Source organism: Dermacentor albipictus, chromosome 9 (genome assembly GCF_038994185.2).
Source record: "Dermacentor albipictus isolate Rhodes 1998 colony chromosome 9, USDA_Dalb.pri_finalv2, whole genome shotgun sequence".
Lineage (NCBI taxonomy): Eukaryota > Metazoa > Arthropoda > Arachnida > Ixodida > Ixodidae > Dermacentor > Dermacentor albipictus.
Window position 1 is genome coordinate 115,851,127 of NC_091829.1, and position 26,057 is coordinate 115,877,183.

The 26,057-nt window shown below is 45.6% G+C and overlaps 1 protein-coding gene across 2 annotated transcripts in view; it reads right to left on the reverse strand.

Annotated features, from left to right (window-relative positions):
- The window catches only part of LOC135913576 (GTP-binding protein Di-Ras2), a 432,585-nt gene that overhangs the window by 216,594 nt on the left and 189,934 nt on the right, over positions 1-26,057 (reverse strand). The window contains exon 1 of one of the 2 annotated variants that reach the window (XM_065446089.2): positions 2,586-3,230. The exons of the other annotated variant lie outside the window; for it this stretch is intronic. The gene's annotated coding sequence lies outside the window, so the exon portion shown is untranslated. Of the gene's footprint in view, positions 1-2,585; positions 3,231-26,057 lie in introns of those variants that run through there. 2 annotated transcript variants of the gene reach the window in all.

Below are 26,057 nucleotides of genomic sequence, written 5' to 3' on the forward strand. Positions count from 1 at the left end.
AGGGGTACGTTCATTAAAAATACAAAAGCAATATACCTTGAATATTTATCATATCTAATCTTTATTACGTACGTATATTTTCAGAAGGCTCAGAAATACCAGTTAAGGAGAAAATCGGTAGCGTAAGCGAACGTAACGAATTTTGTTTCTCGGACACCATGCTAAGATATGTTATCGTTAAAAAGGCATATGTAGATATATTATGGCAAAAATCGTTTGCGGTTATGATAGATAAATATCGAAAACCGCATGAAGTCGTCACTGCAGCATTTCTTAGCGTCCTTGTACCTACTTTGGCCTCGCTATTCTTTTTTCTTTTCTTCATCACGGCTATAACAGTAATGTGAATGTGGCCGCAAACGTAACTGAATGAATGACACAGGTAGAAGCTCGTGAGCGCGCCATTGTCTAGACCGAGATGGATTTGAGAACCTGTGAACACGTTGACCTGTAGCGCTCACTCAATAAGGCTAGCTTAGTTTTGTTACTTTTAAATGACTATATTATTTACCGGTGAAAGGTGGTGTTATACTAGTACAATCAACGGTCTGTTTCAGACATATTACAGAACAATATTAAAGATGATTTCAGTAAGTGCAAGTGCAAACATCGTATGCATCTTTTGCCGAAGCTCTCGTAGAGAAATCATGTGGTCACACATGTGGTAGCATTCACTTTCCCATCCGCAATATTATTCATCTTTAAGGCAATCATGATCGTCCTCACCCGTAAGCAATTCTGTAATTAACCTTCAAAAGTAATGTTAGTGTTCAAATGACAAACGCTACGCACGTGAGTGTTATACGAATCCAATAGAAAACATAGACTCACGCAGTTTTCTAATCAAACCATTCTAGAAGGGCAAAATTTATTTCTGAATAAAACCGTTACAGACACGGGACGGAGGCACACGACAACACAGGTGGTACTTGCGACTGAATTTTTATAGAAAGACAGCATGGCTTTTATAGAGGATGGCACGTGTAACTCGACAACCAATAGTAACTACGATGAAGACCAACACAAAATTTAAGATAGCTGACTTTTCTAATTCAGTTGCAAGTACCACCCTGTGTGGGAGTCTCCCTCCGTCCCGCGTCCGTAGCGGCTTTATTCAGAATGTCTCACCAACTGGCCTACAACTTTACCCTGCTAAATAGAAAGGGAGGCTGTTTGATGCGTCCCGGCTACACGTAAAGGCCATAATGCCTCTAAGCGTTATACAACCTTAAAATCACTGTACTTGTTCAAAGCGTTATTGCTTTAAATACAATAAACCCATGTTGGTTGCGTGGTGACTACATTGCTTTGGCCTTTTAACTTTATGGAGAAAACACTTGCCTACCTCCGGTAAAAAGCTTGATTTTATTTGTCCGTTGCATAAAATTCTAGAAACACTAGGTATTTGATCTGTTAGACACACCTCAGAAATTAGTTACTCATTGAATGAACGCCTTCCCTCCACCTCGCGGTATCTGAAAGATAATCTTGACGTTAAACTGATTTTGTTGGCTGGCTCTACACGAAGCCGGTTTGCCGATTTTTTAAGATGTCAAAATATGTCAATGAACTTCAAGATTGCGTCTCTTTATGAAGCACTTGTAACGCGAAGGTCAGTAGCGCAGTCGCAGTTGTTTAACAACTGCATGCGAGAATGACACCAGCTTGAATAAAAACAGCACAACGGAGTGATCCACTATTCGTGCATCTGCAATGCAATATAAGAGAAATGAACACAGATCGACCGGTCGGCCAGTCAACATCTTTTACGTGATGCCGGTGTATCATGTGACGAGGCTTACGCTGCGTTAAAAGGTGCTGTACGTCCGGTGCACGTGACCAGATTATTGTCGTTTGTAGGTCCCGATACAGTGATCCTCCATTGCTAGTAAATTGCATTCTTAATAGCTTCGTGTGCAACCACAAACGTCTTTAATACGTAAATAAACATTTGGTATTAAGATTACCACATACATCCCGCAGACGGTCTCGTTATTCAATCGATTTGACACCATCGTGCAAGTGTCGCAAACTCTGCTACACGTACCCTACTTCGCAGAAAGCCACTTACGTTTCGGCCCTGTCTATAAACCCCGTTCATATCGTGTAGTACACAGTCTTGTTGGCAGATGCGGTCATCCTTATTTCAAAAGCAACAACAACATCCTTGAGACATCGCGGGAAACATCGTCGTGCACGCAGCCCACCGTCCCTCGACGCACCGCGCCCACTCGTATAAGCCGCATCGCTAACCCGCGCATCACTCTCCGAACGGCGTTCAAGACAGCGTCGTGTCCTTGAACTTGAAAACGCACCGCGCTTCGCCAGAGACGCGCTCAATATGTCGGCGCTCCCGAAACCGGAGCCTATGGGAGCTTCAAAAAGAAAAAAAAAACAACCCTAAACACATCACAGGTGTACTCGACGTCGTTTCGCGTACACGTTGAGCGTCGCTGTGAAGCCCAACTCGGCGCATCCCCACCCCCTTCCCACTCCGCAGCCTCTCGAGTCGCTCCCAGTTGGCCTCATCGCGCGCAGATGACGCGAGTTAAGGCAGTGGGGAGGAAAGCGGCTGGTCAACTCACCGGAGGAGTGGGCTCAGGCGTTTCTTCTCAGTGACAACCCGTTGGCGCGAAAGTGGTTTCGGCGAGAGGCACCCGTCAAGGCGGTTGCACCTGTCCGCCGTGGTGATGGTGGCGAAGGACCATTGTCTCGGCTTCGTAAGGCAAGCGCACGCGGCGACAAGACAAAAGGGTTAAGGTCGTTTTCTGCGTGATCCCCCGACGTTCACAACTTCGCTTTCACCCGCTGTCCTCACAGTGTGTGTGTTCTTCCTCCGGGACGCGTCTCTACGGCGGCCTCGTCCCTTTCTAACGGTGGCCAGCAGACCACCCGCTCGGCGTAGGCTCGACGGCGAGGTGGTGCCTCGCTTGCGTACAGGCGTTAGGCGGACCGCCGCGAGGTCGTTCTCGGCACCGGCGGCGCTGACGTTGTCGTCGTGCTGGTCGTCGTCGTCGTCAGACCCGTCGTCCGAGCTGGCATCCGTTGTTTACCACCGTCGACGACGACAAGCGACGTCGAGTGTTCGCGCCGAGGGTTGCGTGTCAGAAGCCGCGTAGTGGCTGTCCGGGAGAGAAGGCGCAGAAAGGAGAGAGAAGCGAGGAGGAGGGTGTCCTCCCTTCTTCGGGCGCTCTGGCGGCCGGAACAAGTCGCCGTAGGCTGCCGCGCGAGCGAAGCGTCGGGCGGGTGTTCCAGCTCCGCGTTTCTGACTTTCCTGCGCGCCCCACAGATGGCGCAGTCGCGCGAACGCTGCGCAAGAGAACGCGCGCGCGGTCCGCGCTAGTGGTGAATGAGGGGCGAGGAGGTGCGTTCTCTCTGCCTCCGTTGCTCACGTCGTATCTCCTTCCGCCCGCCTTCTTGTCCCTCTTCCCTTTTCCTCATTTTCCCCCATTTTACGGGAAGGAAGGCGTAGAAGGGCAGGTCGGTGACGTCACGAGCGCCGTTGCCCGGGCAACCGAGTAGTGCGCAGCGTAGTGGCGATGGCGCTGAGAGAGCTGCAGCGGCGGAGGCGCCACGGATGCCGCCTGGGGCTCGGCTCCTCCGGCCGAAGCCCGTCGTTGTGTAGCAGTGTCGCTGTCGGCCGCCTCTGGCCCTGGCTCGCTCGCGCGCGTTCTGTATCGACCGGCCAAGGCAGCGAAGTACAGCAAACGAGAGTCGGGGAAACATAATAAGAAGTGCTGCGGCAGCAGCGCGTAAAACCCACGAAAACGTGCGCTCAGTTTCTCTCTGTCTCTGTCCTCTCCCTTTCCCTATTTGCCTATGGTAGAATGGAGAAGGGGAGTTGCTCTCGCTTCCTCGGCCCGGCTTCTCGGCGCCAGGGACGACGGCATTCCCTCATTCTCCATTTTCCCTGCTTACCTTATAGTTCCCACTATCCTTTCCCCATTCCACTTTCCCGCATTCCACGATGCGCGTCTGTTCAGTTTTGTGCTTTTTTTGGTGCCCTGCTGATCTTAGTATACTCTCCCCCAAGAGTACCGACACCAGGCTCGCTCTCTTTCTTTTCCAAACTGCTCTGGCACGGGTGCCCCTGCATACCCACTCTATCCCTTTTCGTGTATTCCTCCCTCCCCGATCACTCCCTTTCGCACCCGAGGAGAAGGTCGCCATTGACGTGTCGTGAGTTGGGGAATGGAGAGCCACGCTGGGCAGAGAGGGTGCGTTTCCTCTTTCAGTGTGTTTGCTCCCCTTTTTTTCTCTTTGCGCAAGTTTTCGCCGAGATGTGTTCGCGCGCGCACGCGCGCGTCCTGGGTCCCTTCCCCTTGATTTTTTATTATTTTGCTCCCTTTTTTCCCACCCGACTTTCGTTTTCTTCTGCTTCTACAGCTGGTGCCGGCTCAAGGGCAAGCCCGCCTCCCCATTTCCCGACTGACGCTATTTCCTACGCTCTGGCTACGCGTCGGTGCCCGGCTAAAAGTCTTTTCTTCTATTCTTATCGATACTCGACTCCACCAGTTACATCCTTGCGCGCTCCTCAGTGCCGCCTTTTGTGAGGCACTTCTATTTTGGCACCTGCGTTGCGGTTGGATCCACTTACGCGTGTTTCTTTCTTCCCTTTCGCTTTGTCCGGTGCCTTGCTTACGATTCATTTTGCTCCTCTTTGGCGCAAAGTGGATGTTTTTGATTTCGCTGCATCAACCACGCATCCCATCCACGCTGCCTATCTCTGCGTGCGCTTCCCGTTTTGTCATTCAAGGAACGAGGTTCTTTTCTTTAGTTCATTCCGTTCCCGCTGCGTATACGCTTTCGCATTCGCTACATTTGTCGGTATTTTTTCGACGTTTGATAGGTCCTGTTTGTTTTTTTTTTGATTAGAGCTTGGTTTCTTGCTTGATCCTAGCGCGTCTCACGGAAGAACGCGCCAGTCTAAGAAAGCATGTGCTTCTCTAACAGCGGTTGATGCTACTCTTTTTTTTTCATTTATGCGGCTGTGTACATATTTCCTGAGGCACCCTGAAGTCCGCCCACGATTGTGCATCCGGTGGTACAGTGCGACAATGCAGCTGTTCCCTAACAAGGCCAAGTTCGAAGCGGCTGCATACTATCTGTGCAATTTTTGCAAACTGCTGTGCCTGTTTTTGCTCTTTTTAAATATATGATATGTGTAGGGTGTGCAAAATGGGCTTGTTGATAAGTCTGTTTCCTTTACTCTACTGTGACATTGTGGATGTACTTTAAGAAAATTTTTAGACGTCGGTTGATGGGAAGTGCAAATCCGTAAGCAACCCACGGAAAACCGATACAAATCAAGAGAATGAGGTCTACAGGCCCTAAAAACCTTTGCAGAATTGCTTGTGGGGACTCCTTTCTATCGTGCCTGATAAAGAGGTGAACCGATTTCGGATGAGGAGCACGAGGTTCCGGGGTTTGACTCGTGGCCGTATCGGGGGCCGCCTACCGATGTGAGCAAAATGCTAAAACTCTTGTGCCCGAGGATTTTTGTGCTCATTGAAGAAATTCGCTGGGGAACGAAATTATTAGCGAACCCTCGCTTCGGCGGCTCGTATAGTTGTATTGCGACCCAACGTAAGACAAGGCAAAATGCCTCCGCAGTTAAGATTAGTCCATTAGCGCAAGTAAAAATGTAAAACCGAAATTCGCCAGAACGGCGAGCTGAATCATGGGCTCGTCAGGAAGGTCAGATGTCTGTACTGGCACCAACGTCGAAAACACAGTACGGTACCTATAAGAGGCTCAGTCATCATACAGGGGTGAAGGACTACGTGCACGCAAATATTTCATTTCATTTCAAAGGAACAGACTGTAGAGAAAACAAAACACGTTTCACTTATAGGCGAACCATAAGCATGGAGTATAGACATATTGTATGTGACCCCCTCCGAAACGGCGCTAATAAAAATGCTAGAAAGAGCGCAGAGGCGGGCCGCTAGACTTAGTCTTTCAAGATACTCTTCGGCTGAGTCACTAACAAAAATGCTGCGCTTGCTAGAACTGCCCGTAATAGCCGAACGTTGACAACTGGCCAGGATAAAACTTTTTTTGTTACTGCCACAAAATATACCAAACAAACCCTACAAAGTACTTAACACTGCGCCGAAAAAGAAACCTCCGAAGAATAAATGACCACGCATTCCAAGTACCCCAACAACATGTAGATGTATATGCAAATTCATTCATTCAGAAAAACGAGTCCGTCCTCGCGGCCGTTACCAACGTGCAGGAAGGCTCGAGCTCGCGCCTTCCTGACGCCGCCCCGGTTGCGGGGGCCACCGCGGACCTCCTCTGTTGGCGTCGTTGGCGGCTCTCAAAAATTCGGAGCTGGAACACCAGCTCTGGGCAGTCCGGCGAGCAGAAGATGCCGCCCGAGCCCGAGGACTTCGAGGCGCCACTTGAGGCCAACACAACCAAGACGGCCGAACCATTTTTTAAACAAAGTTTATTTCCTTCTCATTCGGCAATGCAATTCTTTGTCACAGTCACTGTTCCAAGGCAGTTCAATAGAAAATTTTGAAGAACCGATTCATGGTTCTTTTTCCTAGCCTGGTTTACACTGTTGACATTTATTTGGCATATGTGCACTTGGTAATATCTCAAGCTTGACGTCGTGCTAGTTCTGCTGCTGCATTGTACTGCTGATCTACTGTGCTGCTTGCATTGCTGTACTGCCATTTGTAATATGTGAAGCCTGACTTTTGGCTGTACACCCCATAATGGCCCGAGGGCCAACACTCTGCTGAAAATAAATAAATAAGGAAGTTTATCATCCACTACGAATTCGCGAAGGGCTCTCATATCATGCCTTTACTGATTAGGGCATCACTAAGGCCCAAGCAATCTACTCGCTGTGCAGAGACGTCTACGAAAGACGCTCAAGTGGTCACGCAGACCAATTGCCTGAGTCCGTCTGTTTCATATCAATGGCTTTGGCAAGCAAGACGAAGTAGCCGGCGTCACCAGTGAAGCGATATTGATGAATATAATAATAATAATAATAATAATAATAATAATAATAATAATAATAATAATAATAATAATAGTAGTAGTAGTAAAAATTGGATACTTATCAAGGTTTAGCCCAGTGGATGCTTCGCATCCACTGGGCTTAACCTTAGCGTATTGTTAGCGTTTGGAGGCATCTTGACCGCATACACGCCCGGCGCAAAGACGCTGGCGCGGTTGCGGGCACAGAGACTGACGCGACGGCGGGCGCGCGCCGCTTCATCCCTGGCGTGACGTCACATATCACGTGATATCACGACGCGCCGCCGCCGCGTCGCGCGCGACGGCGCGAACCGAAGCGTGGAGGCCTCCGCCGGGCGACGTCCGACGGCGCGATATGAGGCCCCATCTGCAGCCGGTGTGACGTCATCACGTGACGTCACATCATGTGATCTCACTTCAGGGTCAATGGTGGCCACCGCCGGGAGGTGACCGACGGCGCGATATGAGGCCCCATCTGCAGCCGGTGTGACGTCATCACGTCACGTCATGTCACGTGACCTACTTGAAGGTCAATGGTGGCCACCGCCGGGAGGCGACCGACGGCGCGATATGAGGCCCCATCTACAGCCTGTGTGACGTCATCACGTGATGTCATGTCACGTGACCCCACTTCAGGGTCAATGGTGGTCACCGCCGGGCGTCGCGCGAAGGCCCGAAACCTACGTTAATATGCTTCGCATAATAGAGAAACCAGAACAGCCGTTATGAGCTCCGAACTCGTTGATGCGTTTAGAGACGCCTATGTTACCTTGAAATATCATACGTAACCGACGACACAGCAGCTCAGTAAGGCCAAAGACAGGTTCGGGGTGATGATATCTTGTAGAGTGAAAGATCGAGATGACCATAACAGCAATACCTTGGCAACGCGACGCCATCTAATCATATGCGGGCTTTTATTCCGCACTTCTTCGTCATCCCTGTATTGTCAGCATCATACGTGAGCTTTTCTGCATCGCGCATGGATTAGCGTGGACTGTGCCTCAGACCCTTCGCCGTGTCTCTCGGGCTCAATAAAAGGTCGACCCGCACTGTTTCGTCAGATGTGGTGGAGGTGCCTCTCGGTACCTCATCCTCTAGACGCCCGGTCTACCCCTTGGAGATTCGTTGAAGTCGCCGCTTGCGACCACTCTCCGCAAGCTTGTCGCAGGACGAGCAGCCCGATTCTACCCTTACCGTGTAGACACCACAAGCCGCACCTTCTCTGATCATCCCCGGCCACCAGCATGATTCTCACCTATTGGCTGTCCTTCACGGAGAAGATATTGGACGATTACGAGGGAGCAACTTCTGATAATCGGTGTAACGATCTCCTCCAGCTCCGACACGTCTCTTTCTACCGGTCCTGTGTGGCGAAGAGCTGTTTTTTCAACCATGAGATAGATTTCTCCGGTCGGACCAGCTTCTAGCAGTAGATTCGATGAGTATTTGGCACAACGGCAGTTTCCTCCACTCTTACGTATAAAACTCTCAATGCTCGCAAACAACCCCTCGGCGAGTTGTACACATCATGCTTCGAGGTTGCCCTTGAATTCTGTCACCGTGTCAAGTCTGCTCTGCCTAATTTGGACAGGGTGCGTTAACATTTTTACAGGTATTAGCCCTGTCGCCTTCGACGCCCTCGCCATCAAGAACCCGACTACCGTCGTAGTCACGACCAGCCATCGTCACGACGAGTCAGTGCCTCGACGAACTCGAGTCCGTAGCTCTGCCGGAATTCTGCGAACACGGTTGTGCGGTGGACCCAGAGCCGCACTTAATGATGTCCAATTTCTTGGATTGTCATCTCCTTTCGCGCTTCCGGTTCAACCTTCTGGTACAGCCTTGCGTGACGTCATCGAGGAGGAGCCCGCGTCCACGACCGTGCTCTGCGCATGCAGACCCTCCTGCCCCTCGCCCCTGACAAACATGCGCGTAGGTTGTCACCACGCCTTCAACCAGTGTCCGTTCAACGTCGCCTCTGTCCGCGTAGGCTCAGGTTGGTGCCGCGCCTCCTGTCAACGTCCACTCAATGACGCCTGAGCCAACTTCACCTCATCTGACCGCACTCGCATCTCAGCGCAGCGAGTATCCTCTACTAGCCACATTGGCCTCCGTCTCGCCCAGAGTGCCATTACTTATTAATCATCGCACATTTAAAGGTGTCTTCGTGGTGTTACATAAAAGTGCAGGGAGTATTAAAATTCGTTAAAGTTGACGTTCAGTGGTACAGTGAGTTGCTACATCAAAATATTACATTAAAAGAACAAGCTCTGACAAAGTGAACAACAACAATGACGATGACGACGATAGGGAGAACAAAATATGCAAAAGATACAAAATTTTTTAAACCAGCCACAGAGTAAATGAATCTGAGAATTGTTGAAATTTGAGTAAGTTGCTAGGGGCTCATAGTACGCAAAGGCAAGCATGAAAACACGCTGATGCAAGTAGAATGAGAAACGTTTAATTGTGTTGTTTGTGTTTGCATCATGGTTGTGTTGTCCGTCTCGCATCATTTGCGTCCGTATTTTTGCACGCCAGCTTTTGCGCACCGCCACAATGGAAAAAAAACATGGTTGGCGTTAGCACATTACATGTTTCGCTGAGAAGTGTTAAAGATTTTATTTGGAACTACGCTCTCTGACAATATGATGAAGCAACCAATTACATTATTGTTTGGAGAAGAGTAACGATGAGTTATTTTTATCATTATCACTAGATCCATGCAAGCGTCGTGTGAGAGAATAAAAGGATAAACCAGTCCAGGCCGTACAGCAGATCTCGGCGGCCCTCGAAAGGCAACGACCGAGCAAAACCGGAGGGAGGCTGCCACCCCAAAGGAGGGGCAGGCGCGGTCGACCAAGTGGAGTAGTGCTGCCGCGGCAGAAGCAGAAGTGCCACACGCCGCGAACACGTCATGGGCGCGTCACTGTAACGCCCCCCTAACAGGGGAAGGCTAACCGTTCTTCAGGCATTCGTACCAAAGTTTCTTCACTCACTCACTCACTCACTCACTCACTCACTCACTCACTCACTCACTCACTCACTCACTCACTCACTCACTCACTCACTCACTCACTCACTCACTCACTCACTCACTCACTCACTCACTCACTCACTCACTCACTCACTCACTCACTCACTCACTCACTCACTCACTCACTCACTCACTCACTCACTCACTCACTCACTCACTCACTCACTCACTCACTCACTCACTCACTCACTCACTCATCTTTGACTTTGTAGCTTTGTAGAACTTTGTAGCTTAATGCTACAGTCGGTTGGATGGCTATATTATTTTTAATCTTTGACTAATACTTATCAGTCAACGATGGGCTGTCGTCATGACACCCTCTTTGACGTTATTGCTGTCACCGTGCAGCCATTACCGCAGTGCACTGTCTTCGTCCTCAACGAATTCCAATCGCTGTCATCGTGTCACAACTGTGACGCTGTTAAGTTACAATTAAGGGAGACAGGTGACAGAAGTTAGACAGGCGCGGAAGCCATGCACCAAAGCAAATCCGCTTTCGCTACCCCACATCGAGGGACAGGGGAGGCGGAAAGATGAGAAGAAAATACGGAGAGCCGGATGCAATCACGACCACAGCACAAGATCACATGCGGCACAATGTACATTCATTATTGGAAAGCTTCAAGGAACTGAAATTTTCTCTCTTGAAATGCATTGAAAGTATGAATCTGCTTTCATTACAAAGTCACTCAAGCGATCTGAATAAACCTTGCATTTAGAGTAAAACCTATGTTCTTCCGATTATTAACAGAATTTCGATTTAAGAGGAAGCTTCAGCTCAGGCCCAACTCCGATGCGGCCTATTCAAATAAATGTAAAACGCAAAAACGCTTTTCTGAGATAACCCCTGCACCGATTTTAATAACATTTGCTGCATTTGAGAGAGATAGTTAAATTCTAGTGACTGTTGGAAGCAGAATGTCGATTTTGGGCTTGAATATATTGCTAAGATCATTATTAACTATTCGCAAGTTCGAAAAACTAGACGAACGAAATTTATAAACTAATAGCTCTGCATCAAGAATAGATATCGCGGTTCTATAAACAGCATGCATTAGATCATTCAAAGCGGACAAATTCGACATGTCAATTTATATTTTACATGAATTGGTTACGTTGTGCACAAGGGTTCTTCAAAAGCTGTATTTCTAGGTTACTGAATATTTTTAGATTCATGTTAAGATATCAATTTTGTCTGCTTTACATAAACAATCAGATGAGCTTCATAGAAATTGTGATATAATTTTTCCTAGCTGAGTGACAGCGTTGTGAACTTGATAGTTTCGTTTTCTGAAATTTTTGATTTCTGCAAATTTTTATTAAAAATTAACCACATAAGAAATTCAAAAGTAACAGTCACTAGATTTTAAGTTCTTCTTTTAAATGCAAGGAACCTCGTCGAATTCGGTACAGTGGTTGCCAAGAAAAACGAATTCTCCTTTTACATTAATGGCCTCAAATCGGTAAACTGAAAACGAAACTATCGCACTGGCTCTATAAATCTGTCATTCTGCTCAGAAAAATAAGTGTCGTAAGTCTGTAACCTTTTTTCTTTTTTTTATTCTTTCTTGCTTATTATCCCTCGTATTCCCGATAATAGTATTGCGACCGCGGTGGTAGCAGAGCCGGCCATCGCTTACAAGCGAGAAATGTTCAAACCATGTCTGACTGATCAAAGAAGGCACCACTGCAGGTTAAATGAGATATAAAATTCTCAACTCCCTAGCGTTTAGGGCCGCAGCGTTCCCAGAAAGACTACAGGCATGTAGGGCCCTCTGAGTCGCACTTTTCGGCGACAAGGTAGCCTAGCCGCTTGCGGGATTATCTTACTGAGCTATGTCGAATGCTTGGTTGCGATAATCGCAAGTTCAAATAGCCCCCCCTCCACCCAGTTTTGTTTCTATTTTTTTGCTATGGTGTATCTGAATTTCACATTCTCCAGATCACTACATCTGCAGGCTTGGAGTGACGCCTGACACGGGCGAAAGACGCTGAGAGCGAGTGGGGCTATACTAATACGGGTACAATCAAATTAGGAAGGCCCGCTAAGCTTGAGCAAAGACACTCCCTCACCACAACAGGAATTCCCTTCCCTGCTGCAATATTCGGCAGCAACCTCCCTAATGATATTTACAATTAACCAATGGCGCTCAGTGCCCAGCAGCTGCGGAGCACCTGACCAAGGTGGTGGTCAGACCTGTAATGCAGCAGAGGGTGCTAAGAATCCCTGGGTCCGGACAGGCCGCAAAAGGAAACTGACCCTTGCAACGTTTCAATTCAGTTTAGTTTCAGTTTCAGTTTATTCTTCATTCAAGAAAGATTCAGTAAATAGCAAATAGTATGAAGACGAGGGTCCCAAAGTCAACGACTGCAACGGAATACCTCGAACCCTCTCGAGTGAGGCTAGCTTAGCAGGACTCTTTGTGGAACTATCAGGCATTGTTGGATATATTATTGGCCTTAGAGAGATTAGAAGAACTGGTGAGGCTTAATAATGGCCATGTCCTCTGCCATAGAGGTCTACCTGATAAGAAGCAATACGTGGTCAGATTTCTAATGTATACGGAGATAGCGGGCAACATTGACGAATTCTGTAGCATTATTGAGAGGGTAGCAGTAGTGGTAATCAAAGTTAATAAGAGGTATAGACTAAAGGAGTACAAGCCTACACTCTAACATCTAGTCACGACGATGAGGAAGTAGATAAGTTTTATGAAGACGTTGAATTAGCGATGAGAAAGGTGCAAACTCGGTATACAGTAGTACTGGGTGACTTCAGTGCAAAATGGGGAAAAAGCAGGCGAGTGAACAGGCAATTGGCAACTACGGCGTCGATTTTAGAAACGCTAGAGGAGGGATGCTGGTAGAATTCGGAGAAAGGAATAAGTTGAGAATAATGAAGACATTTTCAGGAAACGTAGCAACAGAAAGTAGACCTGGAAAAGCCCTAATGGTGAGACAAGAAATTAAATTGATTTTCTACTTTCTGCCGGTCCTAGTATAGTGCAGGATGGAAAAGTGATAGGTAGGGTAAAGTGCAGCGATCATAGGCTAGTGAGGGATAGGATTCACCTCAATTCGAACAGAAAAAGAGTAAAATTGATCAAGCATAAACAGGTCAACTTAGAGGCAGTAAGGTTAAAGCAGAAAAAGTTAGGCTGCTACTTCCAAACAAACATGGAGCCTTACAACAGAGAGATGAAGATTACGACTTAGAGGTAATGAATGAAACCGTAACGAGGCTGGCTTCAGAGGCAGCAATTGAAGTGGGAGGGAAGGCACCAAGGCAGCCAGTAGGCAAGCTCTCCCAAGTAACAAAGAACTTAATAAAGAAACGGCAAAGAATGAAAGTGTCCAAATCAAGAGATAAGATAGAATTCTCGGAACTGTCAAAACTGACCAACAAGGTGAAAGTAAGTGATATTCAAAATTATAGCGTGAGAAAGACTGAAGAAGCCGTAAAAATGGATGCAGCCTGAAATCAGTGAGAAGAAAACTTGGCATAGGACAAACCAAGATCGAAATTACCCTGCACTGAAAGATAAGCAGGGTAATGTAGTCGGCAATCTCAGAAGGTATAGCAAAAGCAGCGGAAGAATTCTATACTGACCCGTACAGATATAACTCCAGAGGATATATCCCCAGAGCATCCGCGATACCTCCGTTCGAAGCAGAATCGAACAGGTTGCAGAAACTCCTCTTATAACTAGCGTTGAGGTCAGAAGGGCCTTGCAAGACATGAAACGGGGAAAAGTGGCAGGAGAAGATGGAATAACAGTCAATTTAATCAAAGATGAAGGAGACATCATACTTGAAAACTGGCGGCTCTCTATACGAAGTGTATATTGTATATCGACTTCAAGGGTCCCAGAAAACTGGAACAATGCAAACATTATACTAATCCACAAAAAGGGAGACGTTAAAGAATTGAACAATTATAGTCCCATTAGCTTCCTCACAGTATGATATAAAATATTTACCTAAATAATCTGCAATAGAATAAGGGCAGCACTGGACTTTAGTTAACCAAGGGAACAACACACTGGCTTCAGGAAGGGATACTCTACAATGTATCACATGCATGCCATTAATCAGGTTATCGAGAAATCCGCAGAGCACAATAAGCCTCTCTATATGGCTTTCATAGATACTGAAAAAGCATTTGATTCAGTAGAGATACCAGCAGTTATAGAGGCACTGCGTAATCAAGGAGCACAAACCGGTTACGTAAATACCCTGGGAATACCCTGGGTTTGCCACAATATCTACAGAGATTCCACGGTGAACTTAATTCTACACAAGAAAAGTAGGAATATACCTATAAAGAAAGGGGTCAGACAAGGAGACACAATCTCTCCAATTCTATTCACTGCGTACTTAGAAGAAGTATTCAAGCTATTAAACTGGGAAGGTATAGGAGTAAGGATCGACGGCGCATACCTCGGCAACCTTCGGTTTTCCTATAACATTGTTCTATTCAGCAACAATGCAGACGAGTTACAATAAATGATTGAGGACCTTAACAAAGAGAGTGCAAGAGTGGGGTTGAAGATTAGTATGCAGAAGACAAAGATAATGATAAATAACCGGTCAAGGGAATAAGAGCTCAAGATCGCAAGTCAGCCTCTAGACTCTGTGAAGGAGTACGTTTACCTAGGTCAACTAATCCCAGGGAACCCTGACCACGAGAAGGAAATTAACAGAAGAATAAAAATGGATGGATCGCATACGACAGGCATCGTGAGCTCCTGACTGTAAGCTTACCGTTATCATTGAAAAGGAAAGTATTCAATCAGTAAATTTTACCGGTGCTGACATATGGCGCAGAGACTTGGAGGCTGACAAAGAAGCTTCAAATCAAGTTAAGCACCGCGCAAAGTGCGATGGAACGAAGAATGCTAGGCATAACTTTAAGAAACAGAAAGAGAGCGGTTTGGACCAGAGGGCAAACGGGTATAGACGATATTCTAATTGACATTAAGAGAAAGAAATGCCGCTGGGGCGGTCAAGTAATGCGCAGATTTGATAACTGTTGGACTATTAGGCCGACAGAATGGGTACCAAGAGAAGGGAGGCGCAGTACAGGACGGCAGAATACTAGGTGGTGCGACGAAATTAGGAAATTTGCAGATGCGTGTTGGAATTGGTCGGCGCAGGACAGGGGTAATTGGATATCGCAGGGAGAGGCCTTCGTCCTGTAGGGGACATAAAATAGGCTGATGATGATGAGATCTGTAACCTGCACTGTTTGAGCATATAAAGAAGAGGGATGTGTTATATAAGTTTATAGTTTACGTAAAATTGTTAGAATGCTTGCACGTGCGTTGCAAACGTCCTAGTCACTGATTTCTGACATATGTCAGAACGGTGTATAGTATGTTAATTTTTCTCTTGGCTTGACATTTTGAATAAGGGCTGTTTGCAGTACTACGATCCTATGTAACTATTGCTGAGTTACAAATTTACGAATTTTATTCTTTATACTTCATTTTTTTTCTCACTTCTGAATTTTGAGGAATCTTGTAAAAAAATGTAGACGGCTTAAATCAAGCATTCAATCGTATCGCGACAGCAGATGTCAAGTGGAACAAAACTTCGTCAAGGTTAGTGCTGTGGCTGCCGAGAAACCTTTCGCCGCTCCCGGGTATTTAGATAGGCGTTCGTGACGCAAAGCTTCCTCTTAAGGCTCAAGCCGTTTGTGCGTGTTTGTCGGCCTTAGGAAAAGTAGTGTCTTTCTTCGTGGCTGTCCGATGCGATAGATTTCTCCTACTATGGTCTGGGGTCAAAGCGAGTCAGCGTTGCCCTGAGAGAGCGTCTATATAGACTATATCGAAGGTGGTCCCCCGTAACATGTTCCAGAGTGTCCACTCGACTACTACGATCGTCACAGTTATCATCGTCAGCCATTCCAGTGCGAAAGGCAACATACGTCATAAGGGCTACTCATGGGAACAACAGAAACAGCAGGGTAAGCGATCGTCGACAGAGTTCAGATGGGGAACGAAGCTGGAGTGAAGTAGTCAAGCTTGAGTGAAGTAGCCAAGCTTGAAGTAGCCAAGCTTGAGAAAGAGTGAAGTAGCCAAGCTTGAGAAAAATATGATTCACCAGGGAGTCAAATAACAGAGAAGGCCGGCCAGTTTTTTAGAACACAAATGCTGTCAATGGTGAAATACGCAAAAAAAAAAATATCCGGACGAATGTAATTTAGAAAAAGAGCACGTAAGTAAATATGAATAACACAAAATATGAAAGTACCAAACAAATGCGAATTAAAAGTGTATTTATACATGGAATAGGTATAGTTGATCTACAATAAATAGAATTTATTCTTAAAACACTAGGAATGAAATTTGTAAATATACCAATGCGCACCAGTGGCTTGCCACATCTTACGCTCTTTTAAATTATCGGGTTTATGAACGTTATGAATCCACAGCGGCTTATAAGGGACGCTGTAGTGGACAGTGTTGTCATTTTACCGATTTTGTTGCTAAATATAGCGAATTTATTTTTTTGTTTAGTGATAAAGTTTTCTATCTAGCGACCGGCGATTTTTTAGCGAAGTGGCCCAACGATCGGCGATCCGGCTTTTAACGACTTTGAAGTTAGGAACGTTCCTTGAAAAATATGTTTCTAAAACGCACTTTCTTACTTAAGAACATAGGAGTAGGCGACCGAAATGGGATATACGGTACATGACTCTGTGACCGCAAGAAAGCAACGGTATCCGGCACCCACGACGCCCCTACGCCGCGGTTGGTCGTTACGAAGGACGGAGACCTCACATTGTGGTCACGGAATGCGCATTTTTTCTTTTAACACGGAAGCGTTTCATGCCGCACTTCGCCGAAAATCTGTCCCATGTACGCCCGTGAGCAAAACTATACGGACGAGGCATTGCGCGATAAAACTAATTTTCTCCCCTATCTCTGGGTGCAACTTGAAATTAAAGACTGCAGTCCAAACTTGCAATTACGAATTTTCAAGTGCACCCGTCAGTTTCCGTTTATGCGCAGTAATTACGAAGAAATTCCGTTTTTGTCGGCGACCCCGTGGTCCGCATACTTTTGGTCACGGGTGTACGTACGACGAGCAGTAATCAAAACGCAAGTCCGCGAGATGGTGATACTTTGCCGTTTTGCGCCGACCTAGAGATAAGAAAAGTAGGGACAGAAGTGTTAAACGTTCGATTCATTAAACGTATACCGCTCTAGAAGACATGTATTTGTGGCAGTGAGGACGGATATGCGTCATTTTTTTTTCGTTAAGGGGTAATTATGCAGAAAATATGGCCGGCACATTGTACGCTTACTAGCTGTAGTAAAGTCCAAAAACAAGAAAGGGGCTGGCAGATGGAATGGCACACTGTGGTATAAACTTTTTTAAAAACAGGGTTGAAGTACCTCAGACAGGCTGCCTGTCTGAGGTACTTCAACCCTGTTTTTAAAAAAGTTTATACCATAGCTGTAGTAAAGGTGGCAGTGTTCATTGTCACTCGCCTACGCGTGGGATATTTCATTTATTTCATTTACTATCCGCTTATCTTATAGCTATGACGTGCGGTCGCCTTCCGGGTGTGGTTTACGCTGACACAACGGTACTCGCCTGCTTACTGCTGGTATCATTGCGTCGCCTTCGGAGCGAAACTCTAAGTAATAAAACGCAGTGAACTCTTATTTGTGAATGCGCAACAAAACTGCCACTGCTTCTTAGAATACGCGCTTCCGTTTCGTGTTAGGATCAATTAACTCTGAAAGAGGGATCAGCAGTTGCTTTTTTCCAGTCTTCATAAAAACGAATCGATGAGTCTTGACACCCCGAATGCAGCAGTTCAGCTAGTATGCATTCGGTTGGTGGATGTTCGTGGGCGTAGGAGTAAACTAGGTTACCAAAAGGTACTGCAACAAACTTGTAGGCGCCGTTCAGAACGCAGCAGGTGAATAATAAGACAGATTGAGTGTAGAAAGGAGTCCATGTGGGAACGGAATGCCCGTTCTGTTCATGTGAATTGGAATGCACTCTTTCTGTTACTCGCGGCTCTCGAATAAATGAATACTGGACGGGTCTTTCAGAAGAACCAAGGGGAGGCAACGTAGTATTTGACATGTCGAAATGCCATGTCGTTGTCATTACCGTGTGACGAGCACAATAATCGTGTGGGACAATTTACATTTCTGCAAGTACTCTAAACTAGAAAAGTTGCAGCTTTGACATGAACCGACTGCGTACTTGTGCTAGGAATTTCAAAGTTGAAGGTAAACGCACGGCTCGCTGATATCATTCATTTTTTTTAAATTCGCTGTTTAATCCTCGTCTGCGTGGACAGTACAATAATGTGAGAAGAAGAAGAGAAGAAGAAGTTTATTTTTACCACATAAGTACGCTGATATATACAAAGCGGTAGGGATGGCAGGATAAAAGCTGGATAACGGCAGCTTGACTAGTCCCACCTCCCCATGAACATCAGGCAGCAACATGGCAAGATATTCGTAGTACATTCTTGTGGCAAGGTCAATATATACATATTCACAGACGCATATATGTATACACACTTATACATATATATATACATACACACATGCATATACGCATACATGTATGCATGAAAACCAGAAATGACAACTTAGAACTTTTCAACCGACAAACCGAAAAGTTAATTATTCACAGAAATTTTTGCCGTAATGCGCTCTTGGATATATGGCGTATGTTTACATCATTTAGACTATATTTGTTAAGTGTAGAGGGAAGACAGTAGGAGAGTGCTTGAAGGCCATAGTTAGTCCGAGGGCGCGGGACTTCCCAGTGTTCCGTATATCGATTTAGGCGAAAAGGAGGATTCCGCTGCAAGTTCGCGATGTTTATGATATGATTAGTACCCTTAATCATGTCACGTTTAAAAGAACACATAGGTTGATACTCATAAAGGCGGTCTACACGTAAAATTTCGAACTTCCGGAATACGTCACGCGTATGTCCATTGTAAGGTAAGTCTGAAATAGCACGTAAGGCATTCTTTTGAACTGAAACTAAGTTACCTAATGATTTCTTAGTACTATTTGACCAAACCAGGTTACAATAGCGCAGGTGAGAAGCAAATAGTGCGTTATAAACCATAAGTTTCTGTGGTATTGGTGGTAGCCTCTGGCATCAGGGCAACATACCTAACGCTTTACTAAGTTTATTTCGTAAGTAAGCGGTGTGGTGGTCCCATAGCATCAATTCATGGAAGATAACACCCAATGTTTTTGCTGTAGTGGAAAGTTCTATTTTTGTGTCATTGAGTGTGAGGCATTGGGTGAGATCACAAGGCGTGGACTTCGCTCTAAAGAGGACCGCTTTTGTCTTGGAGAATTTTTTACAGACCAGTTATATATCTTGTGAAGTATTTCATTTGCAAAATTGATGAGTTGATCCTCCTTAGTTCCTGAGAGGAATAAACTAGTATCATCTGCGTAAATAATATAGGTAATCGAAACATCAATATTAACGATGTCATTTATGTAAATGATAAATAGAAGTGGTCCCAATATGTTACCTTGAGGCACGCCTTGTTAATAAGTTTAAACGAAGATAATTTTCTATTTATTGATACGCATTGCTTTCTATTGTTTATGTTACTTCTAATTAAATCTAAAACTATTCCGCGTGTACCATAATATTTCAATTTTTCTAATAGTGTTCCATGGTTAATTCTGTCAAAAGCTTTTGAGCAATCTAGGAATACTCCCAATGTTAGTTTCCTCGCTTCTATATTTTTCAAAATTAGTTCCTTTTGTTTAAGAAGAGCAGTTTCACTCGAGCAGCCTGACCTGAAGCCATATTGACATGGTGTTAAAACAGAATACTTGTTAAAAAAGGCAGTCATCGTAAGGAGAATAATCTTTTCTAAACCTTTTGAAAACAGTGGAAGAATTGAGATTGGTCTATAGTTACTTAAGTTTTCCCTTTCTCCGCCTTTGTAAACCACAGGTACCCTTGCGATTTTCATCTGTTGAGGAAAAATACCAGAGGTTAGGGAGATGTTGTAAATGTGAGTGAGGCAAGGGGTGAGCAGGTCAATAACAAAAAGAACTGGTTGTATTTTTAATCCGTGCACATCCTCACTTTTAGATCGCCTAAAATTTTTGAACACATTTAAAACCTCAGTGTCATCAGTCTCATCAATATATATGTGTAAGGGGACTGGGCAAATACATCAAGGCATCTTGATCATAAGTGCTTTCAACTAGAGAGGCAAAGTAATCATTAAAATTATTGGCGAGTGCTTCATCTTTAAGAACCTCATTACCAACCTTGAGCTCTTTAATAGTACTGGCGGGTCGCCTTGATGATATAACAGAATTCAGCTTATTCCAAGTCTGTTTTGCATCAGCGATACCATCGAACATGGAGTAGTAATAGTCGCATTTAGCTTGTTTTTGCAGCTTAGTCAGGTTATTTCGATGTTTCTTAAACTGATTCAAATCATCTGGGTCATGGCTATTCAAAAACGCATGGTACAGCCTATTCTTTTCATTTATCATTTTGATTAGCTTAGAGGAGATCCATGGCTTGCGAGCGTGTTTAGGTTTTTTTACGTGCCTGTAAGGAAAGTGTTTTGGTATACTGTGCACACGATCTTAATGAAGCGGTCATAGGTGCTATCAGGTGATGAAGAGGAGAGTATGTCATCCCAGCTCAACAAGCCTATTTCGTCACGAAAGCAAGAAAGAGATTGTGAATTAATGTCTTGGAAATAAATGTCTGATTTCACCAGGTGCTTCTGTTTAATTTCAACCGTAGTAATTAGGCAAATTGGCAAATGATCACTGATAGCGATACTTATCGGACCATGGTGTAGTAGGTTAGCAGAATTTGTTATAAATAGATCTATCAAGGTGGCTTTAGCAGCTGTGATGCGAGTTGGGGTGGTTATAACATTCGAAAGGCCATGCGAAAGAAGTAGATTTGACAGGTCAGTTTGTTTGCTAGTCTTTGTGAGCATGTCAATGTTGAAGTCACCTCCGAGTACTAATGTATAACTATTTTCATTAATAAACCAAAAGAATTCATCTAAATATTGAAGAAACGTGTTGATGTTGCCGTGAGGACGTCTATACACAACAGTAAATAGAGAGTTTTCGAATTTTAAACACAGAATTTTATTATCTTCACAGCATCGAGACCATTCATCAATATACTGATAGCCAATACTTGTTTCCACATATATGCATACACCGCCGCCTCTAGTTTCTCTATTTATATCGGCCACATTATACCCATCAATATGCACAGTATCGGTGTCATTGCGGCACCAAGTTTCAGTCAACCTAATGACAGAAAATTTAAACTTAAATTCATCTAGAAAATTCCACAATTCTTCTTCTTTAGAACGGTCTGACTGTATGTTCATATGCAGGAAACTCAAAGTCGATAGGCACTGATGCGCAACAATCGTGCTTAATTCAGAGGGACTAGTAAATTTCAGAGCCATTTTGAAATTTAATTCTCAGGATAAAAAAATACAGCCATTGCAATGTAGAAACAGTGCCGTTGGCATAGACGAATAATACGCTATATATGCAAGACAAACTGCTGAAGAGAATATTAAGGGGAACTTAATTTTTATGTGGGTGACGCCCTCAACCGCAACACTGTAGCAACCAAGAACAAATGAGTGCAAAACTGATGTACTATAGACTCTAAGGTGTACAATACTGGTCAAAAGGTTAACGTTCATAAAAAGAACAGTTTCCGACAGTAGTTTAGAGCTCACATACATAAGGACAGTATCAGGCGCATTTGCTAGGTACGAAGCCACATAGATTCGGAAAATGTGCGTGGGTGTCTGAAGAATCGCTCCGTTAACTGTTTTCAAAAATATCGAGAAAAGCAAGAACCATAAGTTCCTAGATTGTTCTTGAGCCATTCTATCTGTTGGCACCATGACATAAATGGCATTGAGAATGCAATAGCGGGTAACCTAACGCACTTTGTCTAGGTCCGAGTCACAGGTAACATGTAGGACAGGCGAATTTTCGGACTTCCGCATCAGGATCTTTCCCTGTGACACCCACACAAACTTCCATTCTTTTTCTCGCCTCAGTTGTCGAGCTCTACCCAATAGACGCTTGTTTTCAACGCACAGATGCTCATTGATATATACAGGATCACTCTCTTCAAAGCCCAGGGTCCCAGTGCTTAACTTAGCGGTTCGCGCAGCAGAGAGTACTCTGTCTCGTGCAGACCTAGTCGAAAACTTTATGATCACGTTTGGCTTATTTTTACCTTTAGAAGGGACACGATGTACTACATCAATGTCGTTGTCCGTGACACTTGTGCCTATACATGTGGCAATTTGTCCAACACTTCTTCTCAGATCTTCGTTTGCAACTAACGCTAGTCCTCTAACCTCAAGGTTCGTGTGCCTGCTGTATTGTTTCAGCTCAACTATTTCCCTCTTTGCTTCTTTCAGTTCTTTACTTAGTTGCTCATTTTCCCTTTTACATCGCTGATTTTCAGCCGTCACTGCAGTCAGCTCGCGACGGAACGCGTCAACATCCTTCTTGAATTGTTCGAAACCATCGTTCATAAAGCCAATGAAGGCGCGCATGGCTCCAAGTTCACAGCGAATCTCTGTGACGATGTGTCTCTGTGACCGACGACATTTCTCATGTCCTTCGCAAACGCCTCAAGCTTAGCTGTCAGTTCAACTAACACTTTTGTGACTTCCTTTATAGTACCTGGCTGCTTATCAGCAAGAGACTTTGCGACATCGCGCATGTTTCTAGAGCCAGAACCCTCCACAGCCTAAAGGCGGCACAGATATGGCATATACGACACTCTAAACCAGTAGTCACAACAAGTTAAAAGCACTACAAGAATTCGTAGCAGCAACAGCGACGACAGGGGAGGAGCTATGCTACAGCACAGAATAAGAAATGCCACCAACCTGCAAAAATCCAGAGAAGTTGATTAAATGACGTGCGTACGTTGCCGCTGCCGCTGCCAGAGTGAAACCAGCTTTCCAGTGAAAACACCGCCTCGAAGACAGAAGCGACAGAAGGCTGTGGTTACAGTACAGTCAGGCAGATGGCAGGACACGCAGAACAGTCCTGGTCCTGGTAAAGGCAAATGGGACAACGGTGAGTTGCCCACGTAGTCTGTTTTCTTGAGAAACAAACAGGCAGCCACGGCCCAGCTCGGATCCTCTTACAGGTATCAGATGAAGCGCCGGCCTCTGCAAAAATCCAGACAAGTTGATTAAATGACTTGCGTACGTCGCCGCTGCCGTGCCGCTGCCATGTGAATTGTTTCGCAAGATGTGTTAAGGACATCTTTTAATATTGTGTACCAAAAAAGAGACAACATTATATGGAATGCACTCGACTGTATCAGCGACATTGTTAGCGACCTTTACGCAAACTTTTGCGAAAAGTTGGCGACTTATTTTTTCCTCAGTTTAGCGACGCATTAAAATATATGTTGGAAACACCGCCAGTGAAGAGGTCCTTGTTAATTTTGACCCCATGGGGATCATTAACGTGCCCTGAAAGGAGGTTACCGAAAGCGCGTTTGCATTCTACCGGCATCAAAATGCGGCTGCCGCAACGGGCAATCGAACTCCAGACCTCGGGCTCAGCAGGACAGTGGGGGAATAAAGAAAAAAAAACCGCAAAAGAAAAAGAGAAAGGAAAGGAGTAAAAAAAAAAAAAGCCAATGGACGTGCTCCCTCGCAGCTCCGTTCTCTGTGTTTGAGCGTTCTGTCGCACGCGAATGAAATACGGCCGAGCACCGAAACAGCGCGGCATCGAAATTCCGTCGCTGATTGCGCAAAACCCTTGCACCGCCGCGAAGTCTTTGCGCCGCCGCCGAGAGTCCGCAATCTCCGATGCTGGCGTTATTCCCTCGCGTTGGCGTGAGTGGGACTCTCCATGTCTGAGACAACGTTGAGTGCCTGCTCCACGAAAGGGGGCGCACGAGCGAAGAGGGGAGGGGGAGGGACGAGAAAGTGGGGCCCACACGCAATCGTGCGGTGGCTTCGCAATACCGGACTCGCTGCCAGCCAAGCACGGGCTCCCGTTCCAAGAGTGCCTCTGGTTCGCAGTGGAGGGCTTCTTTCAAGGGAGACACTGCACTGATTTCACAAGGGGCGAGAATTAATGGAAACACAACACAACAGCGCTAGGAGAAATAAACCAGCGCAGGACGAAGGCTGCTGGTTTATTATCACCGAAAGATTGCTGGAAGGTACGGAGTCGAAGAACAAATCACTACGTCTTGAGAGCAGCTACTGGGGGAGGGGGCTTAAAATACGGCCCATCATCAAGACCTGGCGTCGCGCCAACCGACGCGAAATATGGCCACTCTATCTAGCAGAGGTGGCTTTGCTCCGGTGGAGGTTGGCATGCGAAATCACTTGCGAACAGAGGTCGGGTGGCACGTTAATTATATCTTGGTTGCCACAATGTGGAGGTTTTACACCGCAATTACTGCGTTACTTTGTTAACAATGGTTAAATTAGGTGAAATTGTTCAGGTTACCTATTAGGAACTGCGCAGGGATTCATGAGGGACACTATAGTGGTAGACTACAATTAAATTTTCGCCGATGAGCAATTCTTTAATGTGCACCTAAATGTAAGTATACTGCAAGTGTTTTTACTGCCATCAGTATGTGGCCGTCTAGGATGGCAACCAGACGTGCGACTTCGTGCTCGGCAGGCCACAGCCGTACAGCTTCCCGGCTTGGTCGCAGTGCACCCATCCAAATGATTATTAAAAGATCCCTTAGCTAGCAGGGGGCACGCCATCCTGATTTTTTTCCAGATAATTGACACAGTGTAAAGTTATATGGGACTTCGCCAGTAGAGTTCTTGAAGAGCTGCTGGGGCTAATGGCGACGCAGCAAGAACAGCACAGCTTTCTATGATAAGAATCAGCGCTTCTGGAAATTTCTGTAACCACAGTTTCTTCACTGCTCCGCGAGAACCACCCTTTACCTCGTGCGTTCTGAAACGCCTAGCTCTGAAAGAAATTGGCCGCGTACGTGCTTCCTTCATTTTCGGCATTTAAGGTTTGCAAAATTTCAACTCCCGTCCCAAGTCTGGTGCTTATCGCGTGCATTTTAGAGGCTTTTGTACATGCATTTCCTACCTTTTTTACTTAAAGCAAGCGTTACGCAGTAAATACACCCTAGAGATAATATTGAATAGCTGACAGGGAGACCTGGCAGTTTGTTCTGGTGAGTTTTTGTTGCACATAGCCATGACGAGACGAAAACTACATTGTATAAACTATGAATGATTTCGCTGTAACACTCTGCCTGATATATTTTGGTGCAAGCATGATGACCAAAAGGAGCACACAACTTCCAATTTCGACTGCTATCATAATGTTTACTCTCTGTAGGGTGAGTGCCTCAGCCACGGGACAAACCAGCATCTTTAAGTGCGTAAAGCCTTTTGCTGTGTACGAGCCATAACGCTTGGCGTGCCCATTCGCTCACCCGTCTTCAGCATTGGCAACCCTACGGAGAGCCCGTTTCACAGGGTGCGGCCACATCGCCATTGCTTATGATGTCAGAAGGGTGTCGCTTGGAGACGGATCGGTTTCCATGGCGACGCAAAAGCATACGAAGTATACGGTATCGGGTGCGCGCGCGTACACGTACATTGGTTACGCACGCTCGCGCTATTCAATTTAAATGAATTCATTTACATGGCTTTACGTGTCAAAAGACGATATGATCTAGAATCTAGCCGTAGTTGGGGGCTCTAGATTAATCTTGGCCACCTGGTGCTGCTTAACGCGCGCATTGTTTAAAGGGACACTAAAGTGAAAAATGATTTCTTCTGCATTAGTAAATTACCGTTCTACAACACCAAAAACACCAATCTTACAACGATAAGACGTTTGGTAAGCCAGAAAAAGCGCAAGAAATAAATACGGGTGGCGACGCCTACTTGAGTTCCCGCACCTGGGGGCTGTGACGTCATGGATTTTGATGGCATTTTCTAGGGCTTACTAATTATATA